We start from the raw sequence: 20,229 nt of genomic DNA, 5'->3' as shown, positions 1-20,229 counted from the left end.
GCTTGAGGTGTTTTTCAGGAGTGGGAGGTCCCTGTCAGATTTCCATCCAGGGAACGCTCTGGTTTTCCCCATCTAAGAGGAAGGAGGTGCGAGGCCCGTGGTCCCCAGCAGCCAGGCTCCCGTTCTGGAGGGTGCTGAGATCACTAACCCAGCTGCTTCGAGCCATTCCTTACTGCTCCAAGCTGACAGATACAAAGGCCATGAAACAGCTTTTTATTGATACGGTAATTGCGCAGGGTTTACTTGGCAAATGCCACCTACAGTAATTAACCAGGGCTCGTGTTAACAAACCGCCTTCCTGGCCGCCAGCTGCAGTTGTTAGAGCTGTGGAAGGAAAGGGTTGATTTAAAAAGTTGCTCCCAAGGGAATCCTGGCTCAGCGCTGTGCTCCTGGCCCTGGGATTTTTGCTGTGGTGGTGGGGCTGTCCATCACTTTGCTGCAGGGATCTCCAGGGGTTGTGCCTGGAGAGCTTTTGTTGTTGTTGTGGCAGAGAAATAGGAAAATTACTTACATGCAACCTGGGAGTTACAGGAAACAGAGCTGGGCAAGCGATCGGTGTTTAGAAAGAGGAGCCTGCTCTGGAAAAACCCTCGTGGTCCCTCAGGAGATCTGAACTCTTCCATGGGCCCCTTGGGAGAGGACCTCAAGGAGGTCACCTACCCCCCATCCCTCACAAAACAGAGCTGAGCCGCTGTATCGTCAGGGTGGAGACTGTCCCAGGGTGCAAAAAGAGTTTAAAGAAGAAACCCGTGATCTTTAACTAGGGAGTCATTAATTTTGCTTCTTGACGACTCTGAGCAGTGTGACAGCCTTCCTCGTGCATTTGCATGCCAGTCACAGATCCCTTTGGAGGACGATTTGCAGACAGCGTGTGCCCCTTGCAGGGAATATTTAGTAGCTTTGCTCTAGTGCAGCACTGTGAAATTGCAGTTGGATCTCGAGCCCCACGGGGAAGTGGCTGGCCTCCATGTGTGTTTTTGCAATTGCCTCCATAAATTGCTTAGCCGAACGCTTCTGGATCAGGTGATTTACAGAACTCATCAGCACTGTGCAACTTGCAAAGCCAGCGGTTAAGAAGTGGTTTGAAATTTGTTTTGTTTAAGCTCAAAATGAACTTTCTTAGTTATTCATGCAAATAAAGCCATGGCTCTTGAGTGCTGGAAGGAAGCACGTGGTGGGGGGGCTCAATCACCTAAAATTCTTTTTTTGTTGTTTTTTTCTGGATATGGAAATGTACTGGGTTACATCTGATTTCTTCCAAAACCCATTTCTAAGCCGCTTTTGCAGGGAGAAGCAAAATCCTAAGTGCTGATCCCTCCTTCACTTGCCGTGTCCTACATCGTGTAAAGCTGGATCTCTGTGTTGATGTGGTTGGTTGAGAATCACGTTCAAAACCAACCTCAAAACCTGGGGACGTTCCGTGGGCAAAAATATGAGTGCCAGAAAGCAGCAGAAGTTAGGGACTTGGGAAACGGTTCTGTGCTGTTGGGCCACCCACACCCCTGTTTCTTTGAATGCCGAGTTGTAATCCCTCCATGATGTGCCAAGGTGTTAACCCGACTGAGATCCGAATTCTCACTCCACAGAACCAGGTGTGGCTTTGGGACTGAGGACAAGGAGGCTGCGGCCCCTCCATGCCCTGGTCCATGTGCTCTGGGACATGCTGTGGTGGGGGCATCACACGGTCCCAGCCCGGGGTACCCAGGCCTTGGCCAGCGGCTGGGTGCTCCTGGAAGCCCCAGCTGCTAGCGAGGAGCGGGACATACTCTCTTTTTTCTTTCTTTTTCTCTCGGCTGTCCTGAATGGTCTGTATTTTACTCTGCTCCTCCTCCTTTCAGGAGAGCACTCTCTGAGGTTCACCTGGAAGGAGAGAGCGTAAAACTCCCAGGGTTTCCTAAAGTTCCAGCATCAATGGTGGGGCAGAAGAAAGGATAGCTTCCGCAGACCTTCCAGGAGAGGCTGAGGGCCTGCTGCAGAAGGGAAAGAATGGCCACTGATTTTTTTTGATGATAGTGGCCGTGGGGCATGCCTCACCCATGATTATGGGCAAAACTTGTCCCTTGGAAATCTTTGTCATTTCCTAAGAGCTTTGATGGTTTAGAACATCAAGTTTTTAATGAAAATTAGGCCACATGTGATGCAAGATGGAAAAATCTTCTGAACAGCGAGCACCCAGTACTGCCTCTTTTCGGGTGTCTGTGCAATAGAAGTACACAGCCCTCCGATGCGTGCCTGAGCTGTGAAGTGTAACTCATCTCTGCTGTCAGCTGGGCTGCGGCTGGATCCACTGAAAAACCACTGAATTCAGCAAAAGCTCCCTAGCTCTTCCTTTCTGGCTTTGGATGTGATCAAACATCCCCGTGCCACGGTTGCAAGCCCAAAGTCAGGGATCACTGAAAAGGCTGTTCCAGGAGGGTTTTTTCCGAGTTGTGATCTAGTCACACGTGGGCTGCTCTTTGCAGTAAGAAGTTGGTTTGGACATTCTGGAATGGCTAAGCAGCAGACTTTTATAAAAAAAGAAATCAACTTTCAGTCCCTAAGCTTTAGTTAATGGTGGGTGTCACACAAAAGGAGCTCAAAGGATAGAGGAATAGTTTTGCACAAAAGCCACAGTGACGGTTGTGTACAACTTCTGGGGCTATCTTCTGCTCCTTGTGCTACTCGCTTTCCGTACAAGAGTAGAATGGGATGGCAGTGTTACCGAAATCTCGGAATGAAGAACTTACCGACACCAATGTGATGTAGATAAGCAGACATTTCTTTATGGACGGCCGGGTGCGTGAGTGAGTCCCCTCACGATCGACGCACACCATGGTTCAAAATCATACACCTTGTATAGAACTCATTCATACATATTCATTAAATATCCATGCATAATCGTAAGATTTCCCATAAATCATTAACATACTCTCCTCTCGTACCCGATTCTGCGCAGTAAAGGTTAGAAAGGTCCGGAAATGGGTCTGGGGTACGATTTGGGTAGGTGGTATGTGAGTCGGTGGTCTCGATCTCCCCCTGCCGGAATTACCTGCCACTTGAGGTAACTGTTTCTTGGCCGGCAACTATGGGTTGCTTCACTCGACTCTTCCCAGTTCACATAAATTCTCATTTTGACATTTTAGTACATCCTTCTAGGTTACATATAAGCAATCATCTCAAATCTTAAGTCTGTTATCTAAGTTCTAAACATTCCTACTAGGTGATTCTGACCAATTCCTCCGGCCTTGGTACGGGGCTGTACAGAGGGTTTTTTATAGCCGCTTTTTACTATAACTATAAGTTTCATTAAAATATATTTTCTTATCCTCTTATATTTCTATTACATGATTGATTTTATAAAATCAAATAATCAATCAAATAAAGTCAATCAATCTTAACTTATTAGCAAATCTATAACAGCAGGGGGACCTAAGCCAAAATCTGAGCTAGAATTCAGGCACTTTAGGCTGCTCCAGTGGTTCAAGAAAGGCTTCAGACTGAAAGATCCTGCACTATGCCATCTTAGCAGACTTAAGGAAGAAACTCAGCATCCTGGAGTTCAGCTGTAAGCCTTGTGGTCTCAGTTGCCTTTGCAGCAAGGGATATGTGTGTTAGCAGTACACTTAGAGCTTATCTGGTTTCAGTAGCGAGGAGGCTGGTTTTCCGTAACTGCTCAGTATGCTTCAGGTGGGGCGTCTTTACAAAGCTGAGCTCTTGGTTTGATGGTGGGAACAGGTGAGTGCTGCTCTCTGGAGACCGTAAAGCCCCGTCTTAACAAGGCGCTGCTGCAGGCGGTGAGCCCTGGAGCACCCCGGTACGGAGCCCTACGTTAGGCGCAGGTGGTGGCTGAGATGCTCTGCCTGCTTGAGGCAGCGCTCGGGTGCGCGTGTCGCTGTCAGCAGGCTGCTGGGGTATCGCTGTCAGCAGGCTGCTCTGCCTTGCTTGGGCTCATACTTCTCAGCTCCCGTGCGGTCGTCTCCGATTGCAGCGATACAGACAGCAGATTTTTCTCTCCGGCTCTGTTTTGTGAGCTTTGTGCCTTCTCTGAATGGATTTCAAAGCTCGTTTAAGTGCATGGGAAGGAATTCAGAAATCATGTTTTATATGCAGCATCACTTTCTGAGGGTGCAAACTGATCGCTAAGTTACAAACCAGCCCAAGGGCTCCGTCAGAAGTTAGAAACCAGCCGCAAAGTTGATGTGCTGAGGGAAGAGAAGGGTCCCGTATCTTCTCGCGGAGCATCTAGTGCTGGTGCCACCCAGCCCGGAGTCGGGGACTGGCTCTGAGGCTGCCTGGAAAATCCAGGCGAACCGAAGGAATTCTGTACTGACATGGCAACCTCTCCCCAGGCCGTGAGACCAGGCTGCCCCTGCGCATCAAAGGGAGCGGCATAGGGCCCCAGCTGCGCTTCAGCTTTGACCAGCTGGACATCGGGAAGGTTTTTGTTGCATCAGCCCCCAGCTACGAGGTGAGCAGTGGGGCTTGCTGGGGTTGGGGTGGATCCTGATGGCCCCTGGGGCAGCAGTGAGCTTTGTGCACCTGCTGGATTTCTGGCAACACAGGCAGTTATGTGCACGCATTATTTGATGTAAGTTAAATGTGGGAGTTTTTGCAGAATCTGGATAGTTTTGATGGGGTCTGAAAGGTGTGTATGTTGTCCACAAAGCCCCGATCCCTGCGTTTTGGCAACCTCCCTTTGAGACCAGCTGGGAGGCTTCATGCAGAAAATCCAGCCCTTGACACATGATAGCAACACCGGGTCAAAAAGGTCAGGATCCAGAGGCTTTTGTTTCAGCCCTAGATGCACTGCGCCCTGGTACCCTGGCGGTTAAAAAGCAGCTGGAACAAAGGTGTTGTGTTCCGACTCGAGTCCGTTGCAAACACCTTTCAGTGAAGCGCAACTTGCTGGATCCTGGTGCCGGAGGGAAGCCGGGCAGCCTCCCCGCGCAGAGCTGCCCGCGCAGGCACCGGGAGCGCTGTCCCTGCTGAGCAGCCTCCTGCCACCCTTCAGACCTGGTGCCCCTCTGGCTCTATGAACAGAGCAGGGCAGTTCTGGAAATGAAGCAAAGGAGCTTTCTGGGTATTTGCCTCCCCCCGCCGATGGTGGCAAGTTTTCTCAAAAAAAAACCAACCAAAAAAACCCCCAAGATACAGCAACTGGAGGCGGTAGAAAATGAGGCAGTACATGGTGCCAGACACTTTCAAAAGCTTGACTGTTGCAGGGAAGGACACGTTAAGGTGTTTTCTTGCCAAAATATTGTGCACTGTATGTATGCATTTTTTAATGCTGATTCTTTATTGATTCTATATATATCAATGTGTTGGTTTCATTACTGGAGAAAATGTGAATAAGTAGATGATACTCCAAGTGCTGTATTAAGTAGCCAGACTGGAGGTAAACTTCAGTGTAGGATCCCTAAGTGCAATTTGTAATTAAGGTGTAAAACATATGAGTAGTTTCCAAGTTACCAGTGCAGAATTTGAATACAGGAATGTTTTCAACAGCAGCTGCAAAATTAAAAAAATAAGGGCTGTACCTCTGCTTCTGTCTCAGTTTTTCTGACAGGTTTTGCGAGGACAAAACTTAGGGAAAATAACTGCCAAGCAGGTAGATAAGTCCACAGAAATGGCCGGATTTCACCTGCAGCCTTCGGAAACTGTAGAGCTTTGCTTTGGGTAGGTTTGGTGACCACCAGTGTGCTGATACTCACAGGCAGGTGTGGGCATTTCTTGCTGAATCTCAGCAAATGCTGCAGGATTGTGTAGCTTGTTGGAACAGTAAATAATGGTAAATTAGTAGATGATGGCTGTGAATATTTATGAAAGAGATTCTTTAGAGCAGGTGGAGCTGCTATGCCCCTCACTCTCATCCTTTCTTGACATGTCTGGTTGAGCAAAGACAAAGAGACTCTCAGATCAAAGAAAAGAACAAAATGCGCCTCACTGACGTACCCTAGCAGAGTCGGGGAGTGCTGCTGAAGCTGGTTATGGGGCTGTCCCAAGGTATTTTCTACATCCAGTAAACTTGCTGTCTGTAACGGGAGCTGAATGTGTTTTGCCCTTGGCAGGACTGGGCTCATCTGGAGCGGGAGCAGTTAGGTGACGATTCGCTAGTAATGCTGCGACCGCCCTTTGCTGCTCTTTGGGGCAGGTCTGCATCGCCTTGGTGATGCTGAGCACATCCTCAGCCCTGCAAGTCCAAGCGGACTGCTCTGTGTCAGTGGAATAAACCCAGAGTGACTCTGTTTATGTGAAGTTATCACTGGGGTTTTTTGCATGCAAAAACCCAAAGGCAGAAACTGTCCTGTTGTGTTTTCTTTGGCTTCAGCCAAGCAGCAGCACACAGCATCTTCTGCCTTTTGTAGAAGTTTAATTAGAAAACAAGTCAGCCTTCTGTAAGGAAAGAAGATTCCTCATGTATTTCCATTTTGCTTTCTTGCTGCTGCAGGTGATCCTGTTTAACAAAGGAGTCATTGATGCCCCCTCCAAGTTGGTCCTTCCAGCGACCGCTCTGGGCTCCTGCTTCTCCTTTCTCCCCCAGGAGGGCATCGTTTTACCAGATGTCCTCCAAGTCATCCAGATCTCCTTCAGTTCCACCGCCCTGGGGCAGTTCACAGAAGGATTCCGGTTCAGTGTGGATGGGTCCCCTGAGCCCGTGACCTTGACCGTCAGGTGAGGAGGGTTACAGGAGCCTGGGGGGTGCCTCCACAGTAATTCCCACTGCAGACTCCTCTCCTCGAGATGGCATCTGCCTCCTTGCTTTCTGTCTTGCCTTTGTTCCAAGGACCCCTGTCCAGCCCTTATCTCTCATTCTCCAGCCCCACAACTCAAGCTGTTTGTTTCAAATGCTTTTGAGATGCCCACCCACCGGGGCAAGCCGAGCCTCCCTCTTCAGGGGGGGTTGTGCACTGGATTTAGTTCTCCAGGGAGGGAAAAACTCCCAGTTCTTTTGAGTGGAGATGAGCTGGCTGGTGGGACACGGGGCTGCAGAGGAAGGAACAGCGGTGGCAGTGCAGGTGGTTCCTCTCCTACCTTGTGCTCCTTCCTGCTCTGCGAGGACCCCGATCTCCCTTCAGAAGCACTATTGGAAGATGTGGCTGTTGCCATAAAGACTGCCCTCTTCCCCCGTTCTCTTGCAAGCTGCGCTGTTACCGGCTGTAGCGCACAGGGCTCTGGGCTGGCTGCTTGGCCGAGCCCTCTGGGCAGTCCTTCAGGTCTGACTTCCTTGAGCACAGCTCCTGTGTGCTCAGCAGAAACGGCAGTTATTTCCCCCCTCGCTGCAAGGCTCACCCTTGGCAGTTTCCCAGTGTGAGACCCAGTTGTGGCTGGTTTGGAGGCAGTTTTCTGTTGTCTTTTGGCAAGTGCTATTACGGAAAGCATGTCTGCTCCCTTTGCTCCATCCAGAGTAGGATGCTGGGGCTTGGCAGGTTAAGTCTGATTACGTGAGGTCCTTGGAGAGGGAACCTCATTGCCAGAAGGGATTTGCTACCTAACTTGTTCTCAGGAACGGATTCAGCTCCAGGAATCGAGAATTAGCATGGGATTGAAACTCCTGAAAGTCAGATTTTGAGTGCTTTTTGATTGTGCAGTCAGAAGATGCCCAAACCATAGGTGATCACTCTTTGCTTGGAAACAGACCTGACGAGGTCCTGAACGCTTGTTCTTTTGCTCTTTAGAAAGGGATGCTGGAACTGGGACACCACGGGTGAGTGCAGGTCCCTCCTGCGGGAGGCTGGGGTCTGTTCATGTGTACGAGAGACCCGGTGGCAGTCCTGTGAATAAAACTAGGAGGCACGGGTCACTGTGCTCCTTGATCTGTATTTGTTTTTTTCACCAAGAGGCAGAGCTGGCATTGATTGGCATCAACCATGAAATTAATGAATGTTGTGCAGCTTCAAGTGCTGATTTCAGTGGATGTTGGTGAGTTTGGGAGTTTGGAACCTCTCTGAATTTAGGGATGGGCGGGCTGGTGTGGTGGCTTCAGGACACTCATGTTTGGTGGTGCAAATAGTCTTGCTCTTGGATGTGTCAGCCGGTGCACTGGTGACAAGCTGATACTTTCCTCCAAGATTCCGCCATCCACTGTGTAGAACTTGTGCTGCGTTTCTCAGTAGATGTCTGGGGCTCCTGTGGATTCGTGCCTCAAAATCCTGCACGCGTAATGGTAGTGTGGAATAAGGTCTGAGGAAGATGTCCATCTAGCCCGTGGAAAGGCCAGTTCCAGCAAAGAGATACCAAAGCAGGGAACCTGTGGCTGAGAGGGCTAGTTACAATGAACCTGCTTCTGCATGGACAGCTCTGCCCGTCACATGACAGATGGGGAAACTGAGGCACAGAGCCATCACTTGTTCAGGGTCCTTCACTGGGCCAGCAGCAACCTGGGGGTGTACCCTGCCTGCCCTGGTGCCCTGAGCCACCTCAGCAGCTGCCACCTGCTGACCACGTTGCTTTGGCTGCCCCTGTGCACAGGGATGCTGTGCCGAGCGCAGGGGTGACGGGTTGATTTGAAACCCACCGTGCTGCTGAGACCAGCTTCTATCCGTCCCGGTGGTAACGAAAGCCGAACACTTTGCAGTTCTTTTTAACCAAGCCAGTTCCTCCTCTGCCTTTGTCCTTACAGGGGCTGTGTCATCGGACCGACTTTCCCTTTCCATGTACCTTCCCTCCATTCGGCGACGTCTCCTTTGGTGAGTGTGCCCTGGGCTTGGACCGCTGGTGGGGAGGTCTGTGCCTTACTGAAATGAAGCGCTTTGGGAGCGTCTGTCGCTTGTGTTCCTCCACAGCAGCCTTCAGGGTGTTAGAACCAGGGCTGCCGCTTGCTCAGGTGGTATTTTGCTGCCGTGAGATCAAACAGGACCAAAGGAATAGAAAGTCAGGATTTTCCTGGTGCCCTCAGAGCCTGCTCAGCCCCAACCTCCCAATCCTTGGCGGCAGAATGATGGTGAAAGCCCTTGTCCCAGAAGGGCCCAGGGGATGGGGCTGCAGGAGAAGGGAGTTGGAGCCACACGCTAGCCTGTGGCTGCTCAGGGTGAACGTTCCTGTTGCAAGGCGAGGACACCACTTACCCACTTGACCTTTAGTGTGAGCTGTTAATTTGTGCTGTGAGGGCTCCTCGTTATCACCTGCCCGGTAATAAGCCCAGGCAGTAGCTCGGCATTGGTTTGGGCAGTGATGTCTCCAGAGATGTGGGCTCCTTCTCCTTCCCCAGCCGAAGCACTGCTCCACTGACGGAGCCGGTGGCTGAGCACCCAGAGCATCTCCACTGAAATGCAGATTCTGATTCTCCATCTCGAGTCTCAGAGAAAAGGCTTTGTACTGAGATGATCTAAAGTTTACATGTGAAATCAATTGGGGATTGATTGAAGGGCCATGATCATTCTGTGCCCAGGATGCCTCTGTGGTTTCATGCGGTTCGTGGCCTTTCTAGGAAATCTCAATACTTTCCCTGAGCCACTTCCCCCTCTCCCTGCATCACCACTCGGCCACTTCTCTGCTTCCTTTTGAATAAATAGACCCACAAGAAACGCACCGGCAGAAATGCGGTTGTGTAATAGGAGGTTCATCCTACTTTAATCTGATTTCATTAACAAGGCCTTTTCAGCTGAAGGCAGCTATTGTATTTTTGCTTCTTGTCACTGTGCTGCTGGCTGTTGTCTGCATCTGGTGACTTCGGTCCCATTTGGGGCTGTGCAGTGGGTCAGTCGGTGCATGTCCTTTCTGTGCCCCACCCCCGCCTCCCTGCCGGAGTAATTGCTGGCGGTGGGCGATGGTCACTGCTGCTGGGCACAGAGGAACTATCTGCTGTGTCTGCAGGTGGTTTTCCTCCCTGTCTTTATTCAAATAGCACTTGGTAAGCAGGGCATGGGAGGTGTCTTCTGGCAGAGCTGGTGTCCGCTCCAGACCAAGCTGCGTGCTGGTGTCCTGCCTCTGCAGAACAGCCACCCCCTCACCCAGTGTGGTTGTACCACTGGTTTTCCGTTGTGGAAAGCAAGTGTCAGAGCTGGAGTGATGTCAGGCTTTGTGGGCAGTAATCAAAGGCAGTGTGGATGTGATGTCCCCGTTTGTTAGGTAAGGTGAGACACAGTTCCTGCTCATTTCTAAGGAAGCATCAGGTTTGCCTGCAGTGAGGTGGGCCGAGTTGTCATGTGCTCAGTCTGGTTGCCCAGAAACAGGAGATGCCTTAAGGGTCCTGCCTAGAGAAACTGCATTAGAGTGCAATGCATCATGTTGTAGTGCCCGGTCTCATCCTTTCTTTTCCTTACATGACAATGCCCTACTTTCATATATTGAAAACTGGGGGAATGTTCATGGAGTTAATGGGGGATTTTACAGACTGAATTTTCAGAATAAATGCTCTGTCTGGGTGCACACTGATCAGTGAGAAAGAGTTGGGGCTGGTTTGGGGGCAGGTGAGAGAGCTCCTCACAGGTAGAGACAGCTCTTCAGCACCAACGGCACTGCCCATTGCCAAGGAAGCAAGCTGTGCCATCCATGGAAAAAGCAACTTCAGTCACAACTCACTCCTCCCTGAGCTTCTCCATTACCTCTCATTCACACTGAAAAGAGATAAACAACAAGCACCGGTCTATCCTAACAGGAGAGTCACACCAGGAATCACGGGATAACCGGGGACTTAACTGATATTTGTCTCACCTTCCCAGGCTTTCCTCGCACCCTGCCGTGTTGCCTCACTAACACCTCCTTGGTTCCCATGACTTTCAACCTTCGCATCCCTGGCGAAGGCTCAGGGCAGCGCAGCGTCACCAGTTTTGCTCAGATATCAGACAACACTTGCCCGTCCTGGAGAAAGGGAGCCCAACATCACATCAAGCCAACTGAATTCACCATAATGCCCTGCAAGGGGACCATCCGCTCCCAAGGAGCCCTGGGGATCCAGGTATGGCACGAGCCCGGCCATACGTGCTTCAGCAGGTGGAGCTGAAGCTTCACTGGTGCGCAGGAGGGCTGTAGTGCTGCTGGCTTTGGGCATAACGCAAGTAAGAGATCGGTGTTCGTGTTAGGTTTTTGTGAGCTGGGGTACTCTGGGGCGGAGCACCGTTTTGTTTCCAAAGTTGTAAGCCAAGGATCGTGTACCCTACGGTCAAGCACAGAAGCCGTGCGTGCGTGTCCGAGCTGCTTAGAGCAATTTGATTTAAAGTGGGCCGAGGAAGGATGGGGACAGAAGGTGACTGTTAAAAGAAAGATGTCATTGCATAAAGCAGTTTGCTATTCTTCCCGGCCTTATCTTTCCTCTCGTGTGGAGCAGAATGGTTGCATCCACTGCAGCGAGGACTGGAAAAGCTCCAGCAGCCATGAGCTGCACAGCTGCTGCTGGGCCACGTTTTGCCCTCGGCTTCCCACTGTAAAGCTGGACTCATTCTGTGAAAGTCAACAGATTTCCTCTGGATTTATGCTGTTGTAGTCGAGAGTAAAAATTGGTCCCAGTGGCAAGTAGAACATGAATTGTGCTTTAATTTAGCTTACATATGCCCTGGTATGCAAGGCGTACTTAATAAATCGGATATCGCCAGAAGAGTTTTGTTACTCGGAAAGACAGTGGTCTACACGTGGACCAGCAGGAGAACTAAGGCAAAATATCGCTCCCTTTCCTGACCGTGGGTGAGAGCCAGAGGACACCATGCGTGGCTGATGGCTTCTGGCAGTGATTAAGTATCTGACGCTCTTCTCCTCTACCAGGTCACCCTGTGTTCCAACACGGTGGGGCGATACGAGCTGGCGCTGGTGGTGGGCGTGGATGGTGTTGGCCAGGAGGTGTTGGCGTGCCTCTCACAGCCAGGTACCGGCGCTTTCCTTGCAGCTGGCCACCTTTCCCCGCGTACCCATGCCCAGCACGCTGCCTGGCGTGGGGTGTCCTGGCTTCAGCTCCAAATGAGAAATGTTGCTTAACGAGCTAGTTCTGCCCAGCTCGCTGTGAGCACAGCCGTGCTTTGAAAGCAGCCCATGTTGAGAGGCACCTGTGCTCAGTGCTCAGGGCCATGCCTCTGTCTTTTTTTTTTTGGTTTATTTTATTTTTAAGGGAGCAGTGATTATATTCACTATTGGCCTGTTGTCTGGGACGTGAGGAGTAATGAATCTCCAAAGGACTGCCCCTGCTTCTCCCTGCAAGCGGTGGGCTTGTGCTGGGTTGGCCCAAAATGCAGCATTTGTTTGGAAGGCGGCGAGCAGCCTGCTGAAAGCTGGGGTCTGGCTCAGTTAATGAAGGCGTGTGCAAATGGGAAAGGGGCTTACGGCAGGAGTGGTGAGGGGAAACTAGTCCTTGGTGTGGCAGGTGAGCTCAGGTTTCTCTGGTTCTCTTGAGCATGAACGTTCCCAGACTTAAGCCAAAAGCTGCAGCGTCGTTCAATGCCGTTGCGCCGCAGCGGGTGCCAGTTTAATGGCGAGAGGGACGCAGTTGCTGGTGCTGTTCCCTCTCCCCGGCAGAGTCACCCACTGGGTGCCTGGGCTGCAATTTTGTAAAACGAGTGGGCATGGGAAGAGTCAGTGTGTGGGCTGGTGTGTGGAGGACCCAGGCAGCTGCAGGAGCTGGGAGCGGCTGGTCACCCACTGCGAGAGGCAGGCGGTGCTGGTGCCCTCCATCGCGGGGGCAAGCGGCTGAGGTTTCAGGCAGGGCGAGAGCGGTACGGGAGAGGAGGGAGTTGCTTTTACTGAGATGCGGGAGTCTTGTTTTCCTTGAGCTTTGGGGAGCGCTGGTCCTCAGCGGGAAGGCTCCCGCAGAGCTCGTGCCTTGCTGGGACTGTGGGAGGGTCCTTGCCGGCCTCCTGGGGCAAGGGAGGGGCAAAGCTTGATGAGAGAGCACTGGGGCAGGGCACTGGGCAGCCTCTGCCACGGGAGTCTGGGGCTGCCCCTCCTTTACAAGAGGCTGTTGAGTAAGAAGAAGTTAGAGGTGATCGATTGCCGTAGAGGTAGGAAATGTCTATCTGGCAGAGACAAATGCCTTGTGTCTGTTTCATGCTGTTTGGGGAGTAAACAACTTCTACATTCTCTCAGTGTCTCTAATTCCCTTTGGTCATCTCTTCACCCGGATGTGTCGTTCCTCCACTGCCCGTGCTCAGCCCTGTTCTGACATTTGGACGGTGCTTTCTGAAGTTCCCTTGCGAGTGGGTGCTGACCCTTGTGAACGACAGCGATCTTCCAGGCTGCTATGGAGTCCTTCCTCAGGCTTGGCGTCGTGTTCGCCTCCTGCCCTCAAACGTCGTTATCGAGGGGTTTGTTAGGAAAAAAACGGGGTTTGGATAAGACCTTGCTGTTTTATATTCAAACCTAAAGTTTTGGAGAGAACGGGAAGCTACCTGAATATGAACTTCAGGAGCGGTTTGAACTCTTCAGAAAGCAGTTTCGGTTCTAGTCTTTGGGGTGCTTTCATGCAGGAGAACTTGGAGGGTTGTGAAAAGCTGCTGCAAGGAGGCCGCCAGCACCGGAGTGGGCGTTTGTGAGTGCAGCAGCTTTTGGACCCTGTGAGGATGCTAATTAGGCCCATACAAATCTTGCTCCTTGTGTTGTGCCTTTCTGCTTTCTCCTAGGGATTTTTAAAAATGTGGGTGAATTGCCGTTGTGGTGGATGTTAAGGAGCTTGGAGTTTCCTCAGAGGTCACTCTGAAGTTGTCTTTGATTCTGTCCCTTATAGGAGCACAAGGAGGATGCTGCTGTGTGGTACTCCAGCCCTGTGCCGTGTGGGATTATCCAGCCTCACAGCTCGGTAGAGATCCCGTTGACGCTGGAAGCCCAGGCGATAGGAAGGCAGGACACTGTGGCTAGTGTCTCAGTGTTTGGGAATGAAAGATCCCCGCTGGTGAGTGCTAGGCGAGATGCGTGCCTTTGTGTGACTCATCTTGGTGGGCATAAAGTGTACAGGGGTTCTGCCAGGGAAAAGGAGAACGTGACAATACGTGGCTGGTGCGGACACGGAAAGAAGGGATTCATGGCATAAGTAGCAGCTAATGCCTAGAGAAGGGTGGTGTCCTCTTAGGTGGAAATCTAAGTGTCTGAGATGGTGTTTAATTACGGACGTGTGAGGCGGGATAACAAGCCCAGTCTGAAACCCAGAGCAATTCCTGGGTCTCTCGCTCTCCTGCGTTACGAGATGAGCAGCAACCGCTGCTTCATTAGAACTCTTGTTCGGGAGCGCACGGGGACATCGCTGAATACCACTAAAGCAAGAGCGGTGTAAGAGACCGTGCTGAAATGATGATTTCTGTAAAGCTGGATTTAAGCTTTCCTGAAAGTCAGGTCCATCCCGCCTGAGAAATATCCATCATATCTCTTTGCCAAAAGCCCCAGCCAAAGACGCATGAGACTCCACACTGCTTGCATCTGGAGCACAAGCTTTTTTTTCTTTTCTTTTTTTTTCCCTACCAAGCTTGAAAAGGGGTGAGGCAAAGCATTCCTGGACTAAAGGCTCCTACAGGACATTTGCATTCAGGCATATACAGCAGCAACAACAAAGTGTAGGCAAGAGAACGTTGTATCTGGTGTCCTGGCTTCCACTGGCTGAAATCGAGAACAAATTTAGTTAATTAAACTTTAATTTAAAAGGATACTAACTTTTGAAGCAGCTGTTTTAAAATGTCTTGTCCTCTCTCTGAGCACGGAAGGGGATATCAGAGGATTCCCGAGAACGTGAAGCTTTCTGTAACAGAAAGGAAGGCTGACATTTTGAAAACAATTGCAGGGATATAAACTTTTTATAAACCGAATTGAAACGATGATGCCAAATCCCTTGGATGCCACTGGTCATCTCAACCCCGGCTGCTGGGGATGTGCATGTAAACCAGTCAACAGCAAGGCCAGGCAATGCAGGCTTTGCAGGGAAGTCTCACGTTTGACAAAACAGTTGCTTGCAAACAGAAGGCATGCTTCCCCGAAAGAGGAGGGTTTCTCCCCACTGGAATAACCAGTTGTTTAAATGTCAGCTGGATTTTGAACTACAGGTACCTTGAAAAGCTTTTACGCTTGGGCTAACAATTTATAAATTGAAAGTTGACCTTACCTTAATCTTTTCTGTTTGGACGTGAACGTGTCAATGTTTTGCCCAAAGGGCGAGCATTTCAGCTGGAGAAGCGTAGCTGTGCCTAAAGAAAGGACTAGATGCGTTGCATTTTCTATAGGTCTGTCTTCTGGTTGCAGTGCAGTTCCAGTAGTTCCCTGGTAGCTGACGCACCCAAAGCTTTCTGGGCTGGCAGAAGAGCTGGCTGTCTTGTTACGTGTCCTGCGCTGGTGGCAGATCCTACCCGTACGGCTGCAAGTCTGACCTTGGGAATCGCTGCAGTGTGTTCCAGTAGAACTTCAAAGCTCGTTCTTGCCTTAGGCTGGGGTGCCCAGTGTCGATGCCTGGTCTTTACCACCGTTTCAGGCAGAACGTGGTACAGATCTTTCATCCAGGCTGTGCAGAGTCCCTCCACAGCTCCGTTGTCGGGTATTTTGTTTGCAGGTGAACGCGTGCCAGCTCCAGTCTGGCGTGTGTCATCTGCATGAAGGAGCTGGTAAATCCCAGCGCTGGCGTTACTGGTGGCAGAGCTGCCATCGCTTGTTGCTGCCTTTCCCTGTGCCATGTTGCCTGTAACGCTGTTGCATGGCATTTTCCTTGTCCCTTTTAGAACCCTGTAGATGAAGGGGTAGCGTTTCTGAAGCCCTCTCCTTGGTGGTGAGGATGCGTGGTGTTAGTACACAGGCTGACAGAAGGCAGCTCTCCTGGGCATCCTCCAGATGTTGTTCCGCTCATCCCCAAAGGGCTCTGCCCTGCCTTTGCTGCTGCTGTCCCGCTGTCACCGGGGAGCTGAGCTGGCTGGCGAGGCGCAGCTCTTCCCTGCAGCTCCTCCTTCCCGGGAGCTTTGGGCAGCATCGCCCAGACATGCATCATCGTGCATGGCTTCAGTTCCTTATTTTGGAGGCCCCAGCCTTGGTAGGTGAGGTTTTTGGCTCTTAGTTGCACGCAGCAGTGCCCTGCCAAGGGATGAGCATTTCTGGATGCTGCTGCTTCTGGCTGAGTTGGGCTGGTGATTCTGACAGCGGTCAATACCACTTCCTTGAGCCAGACATCATTAAAGGTTTTACATCGTGGAAGCTGGTTTCTTTTTCGGTTAAATCGTACTCTGTGCCCTCCAGTGAATCCTACGGCGTCTGGTCAGTGTTGGGAGTTCTATGCATTCAGATCCTGTTGAAGTGTTGAGGTGTTTGGAACCAGTGAAATCCACCGCAAGAGTGCACAAATTCTCGTTGTTTTTAATGATGTGGGAAGGTGGTTTAGCAAAGGGATCTGTGTTCCTCCTCCAGTAGTCTGTGCCAGTTCTGCAAGGAGAAAGCTTTTGGTTCTGACTGTCAAGAGAAAAAACACCACTTGAATGATGTAATGAATAATTAATGCCTGTTATTCATGCCATACCAGGAATACACATAAGCACACATCAGAGGCCATAACTTGCACGATCTCTGCTCTGAAGAGCCTGCTTCGCTTCTGGCTTGTGCTGGTTTTCAGAGGTGCATTTTTGGGAATGTCAGAGAAGTAACTGTCCAAGTGTCGCTGTGCAGCAGCATCAGCAGCGGTCAGGGAGGTTTGGGGCAAGGCTGAGCGGCAGAAGGAGCGGGAGCAGGCACAAGGCAGAGAAAGGAGAGCTAACTGTGGAGGAGGTCTGGAAAGGAGAGCGTGGGACCCAGGGTTTCTCTGTCCCCTGAGAACGGGAGCTTGTGGCTTTCAGATGGGGTCACTCCCGAGCCTGCACTTGCCCCAGGCCTTCTGTTTCAGCCTTGCAACACTGAAAACTTCCAACAGCCGTACTTATCGCCCAGTCGAGGAGGACACTTAGAGCTTTTTAACTTCCCCTGCTTTTCTTTTTTCTTTCCTACCTGCTTCCTGGAGCAGAATATCTGTTTAGTGAGCATTGGAGAAGAACGGGTTGTCTACGTGCATCTGAGTGAGATAAATTCCAGCAGTATTGAAGTTCTACAAGATGCGTCCAAAACTCTCCACCTCTCCAATCAGACTGTCATCCCTGCTTCCTTCTGTGTAGAGATGGTAAGTATCTGTGGGGCTATTTCCCAATGAAAATTGACTGGTCTGTAGCAGCCTGTGGCCTGATTTTTACATGCAACGTTCCCATATTGCTGTCTCGGAGAGAAAGCAAGATATTCCGTCCCAACGCAGCGAGAGGAGCCTGGCTCTGGGGGCAGTTTTAGCTGGGGCACCCCTCAGTAAAATAGACAGCTTGCATAGATGTTTGTGCAGAAATGAGTCTGGATCATCTTTACAAGTTTTCCCTCTGTTTTCTGGGTGGTATTTAACGGAGAGTCGTGTCTTTGGAGCTCTGAGATCAAGAGGCCCCTGTGGCCCTTTGCTCCTGGACGGGCATGGATTTCCCGACGCTTTCCCCATTAGGTCTGCGTTTGCTTTGTGTCAGACTGCTGTTTGTGACAGAGTCTGGGGTGTGAAGTTTGTCCTCAGCCTGCCTGTGGTGAGGTGAGTTTCACACCTGCTGGGGGCCCAACCAGCTGTGGTGTTGCACAAAAATATAACGGTAAGGGTTGTGTAGCTACAGAGCGTGTGGGCTCCGTCGCGTTGCAGGGCATCTCCGGAGGCCAGCCGCAGGGAAAGGCCGTTGAACTGATGGAGGCTGCAGCTGACAAGCTGCGTGGCAGGTGGCAGGAGGCGGTTGGGTCGCTGCCCTGGCAGGGGGGGGCAGGGCTGGTGCAGCCAGGGAGGGCTCCTGTGCGGACGCTGGGTGGGATGTGCCGCTCACTGGAGGTGGGATCTGTGAGGGGCTTAAAAACAGGGTTGGGAGGAGGTTTGTTCTGCTCCACGCTAGGTGGGCTGGATTTGTGGAGCTGGTTCACCCAGGCCTGGCTCTGTGGGCTTGGTTGGGTCTGCGGGTAAAGCATCAGGCAGCGTGCGAGAGGCCAGGCTCAGCCTCCTGGGCCAAGGGGGAGGGGGGCGAATTTCCTCCTTGCTGCTTTTCCAGCTGTTTGGGGGACAGCAGTAACCTCCAAGTGGGGGAGGGATTCCCAGGGCAGCTTTCTTTGAATCCACCATGAAAACCCGCTTTCCATCTGTGGCGAGAGCAAGCCACCAGGGATGGCTGGTACTGGTGTTGAAATGATGGGTTTGCATGCCTGTCGCAGGCAGTGACCCGCAGAGCTGTTCGGGTCCTGCTGTCCCGGTGCAATGCCTCCCTCCTCCCCGGGCAGCTCGCGGTGTAGCCGGGGGGCTTGCAGGGTACATCTGCCCCTCCGTTGCCTCAGGGCCCTAACCCATGGGACTGGGCAATAAAGCCTGTCGTGCTTCACCGCCATCTCTGCCAGTCCTGGGGCTGATCAGTCACTAGAGCAGTAATACGAGGCGGCTCAGGGACGGTTTCTTTCCCTGCAATAAAGACGGGCTCTGCTTGAGCAGTGGCTTGGACCAGATGATCTCCAGAGGTCTCGCCAGCCCCAGCCGCGCTGTGACTCTGTGTGTGTGATGATCCCCCCTGCTGACTCCACGGGGCTGAGTTCCCCCATGGTGAGCATCTCTGCTTTTCAGGGCAGCTGCTGCTCTCATGGAGACGTGCCAGGAGGCAGGTCCTGGGAACCTGCTCCATCAGCCGCTTCACCAAGGGCTCTTCAGGCAGACTCCGGGCACGGTGCTGCTGAGGCTGCCTGATGGGAGCAGCGCGGGCGTGGGCGAGATGTGCCCGAGCTGCGCCCTGGCCCTCAGCAGCTGCCTGCTCTGCCGCTCTTTTGCTGCCCCAGTTGAAGTTTTGCCCTTGGCTGCCTTACGCTGCCTGGCAGCTCCTTGACGGGAAGCAGAGGGGACTGAATAATTGTGGAGATAAAGCCTGGGATGCAGTCGGGTGTCAGGGTGACGTGCACGTGTCCACCTGAGAGCGGAGCAGGCTGCGCTGTGCCTTAGCCCAGCTGATGGGTGACACGGGCATCCTTCATTCCCCCGTGTCCCTGAACCCAAGCCTTGTGTCCTCTAAAGCGCCAAAGCCGCTGCTCTGGTTCCTGCTTGGAGGTTGCTGCAGGGGGGTGAGCCGTCATTTCCCTGTCTCCCATTTGTTGGCCAGTCTGCAAACGGTGGCTGTGAGGCTCAGAGATCATGGTCCCCAATTGAAAGGGCGAGTTATCGACTGAAATTTTCACAGGAGCGTTGCATCGGGAATGTTATGCAGACTGACGGACAGCTTGACAAACTGAATGAGGTTAATTTAAGGGGCGGCAACAGGGCAAACGAAAGGCTGGTGTCTTGTTTGAAACAGAAAAGGAAAATGCTGTAATGCAGGTGGCCGTGCTGCCACCCCGGTGGTACTCTTAACCCTCGAGTGATAATTGCTCTTCCTGTTAAGGCAAGCTTGCTGCTGGCGTTGTGGGAGACAAGATCATTACCTGAGCAAGCCAGCATGATTTGTGGTGAACTTCACTTTGGGATAGTGACTTCAGGAATTCCTTGCAGTCCCCCTCAGGCACCAGCTTCCCTGTACCCCTCTCCTCTCTGCTGGGTGAGTTGTGTCTGTTCTATTCTCAGTTGCAGGGAGCAGCAGGGAGGGAGTATCTCTGCCACCAGAAGAAAATAAGTAAAAACCCGCCAAATCTGTGTGTTGAGACGGGGCTTTTTGGGTTGGAAGAGGGGTGTAGGGACTGCATACCTGCGTCCTCGGTTGGCTTATCCCTGCTTGCCAGGGTGTCTGCAGATCTGCGACCCTTGGGACCAGTGTGTCGTCCTGTGCTCACACTGTCAAATCCTGTGTCTGTCGGGTGTGCTTTTCCCTGTCAGATTGCTTTCCCAGCTGCCAGGCAGCCCAGCGTGTTAGGGAATCCTCTGGATCCAGCAAGGGGAGGATTTGTGTCTGTCTCGGGTAAAAAAAGACTGGAGGAATGAGTCAACATGAAGGAGCTGTTGCAGCTTAGCTGGGGGCTGATGTAACCTGCTGACAAAAGTGGCTGTTTCTCCTCCTTGCTCCATTGTCATCTTCTTTTCCTGCCTCCCTAAGTGCCTGATTTTTGCCGTATTGACAAGTGCCAAAGGCTTGTTATGGACTGATGGAAGTGTTTGCTCTCCCTGCAGAAAGGAAAAAGCATCATTCTTAGGTCATTTCCTACTTGTTCTTTGTCATGCTGTCTTCTCGGAGATGTTTTATGTGGCTGCTAAGGCTGACATCTCTTGGCATCACAGAAGGCAGCTGCATGTCACGTCTCTGTGATCAGGAAAGAAGAGACAGGCCTAGGGTGTAAGGTTTCTTAATCAGTGGCAGCTTTTTTCTG

General features: G+C 51.7%; 1 pseudogene; it reads left to right on the top strand.

Annotated features, from left to right (window-relative positions):
* LOC129736189 (hydrocephalus-inducing protein homolog) overlaps positions 1-18,764 on the top strand; it is a 58,194-nt pseudogene extending 39,430 nt beyond the window's left edge.
* Positions 18,765-20,229: the final 1,465 nt, after the last annotated feature.

Source organism: Falco cherrug, chromosome 5 (genome assembly GCF_023634085.1).
Source record: "Falco cherrug isolate bFalChe1 chromosome 5, bFalChe1.pri, whole genome shotgun sequence".
Classification (NCBI taxonomy): Eukaryota; Metazoa; Chordata; class Aves; order Falconiformes; family Falconidae; genus Falco; species Falco cherrug.
The sequence above is the reverse complement of the archived record's forward strand: the minus strand, read 5'-3'. Positions and strand labels throughout refer to the sequence as shown.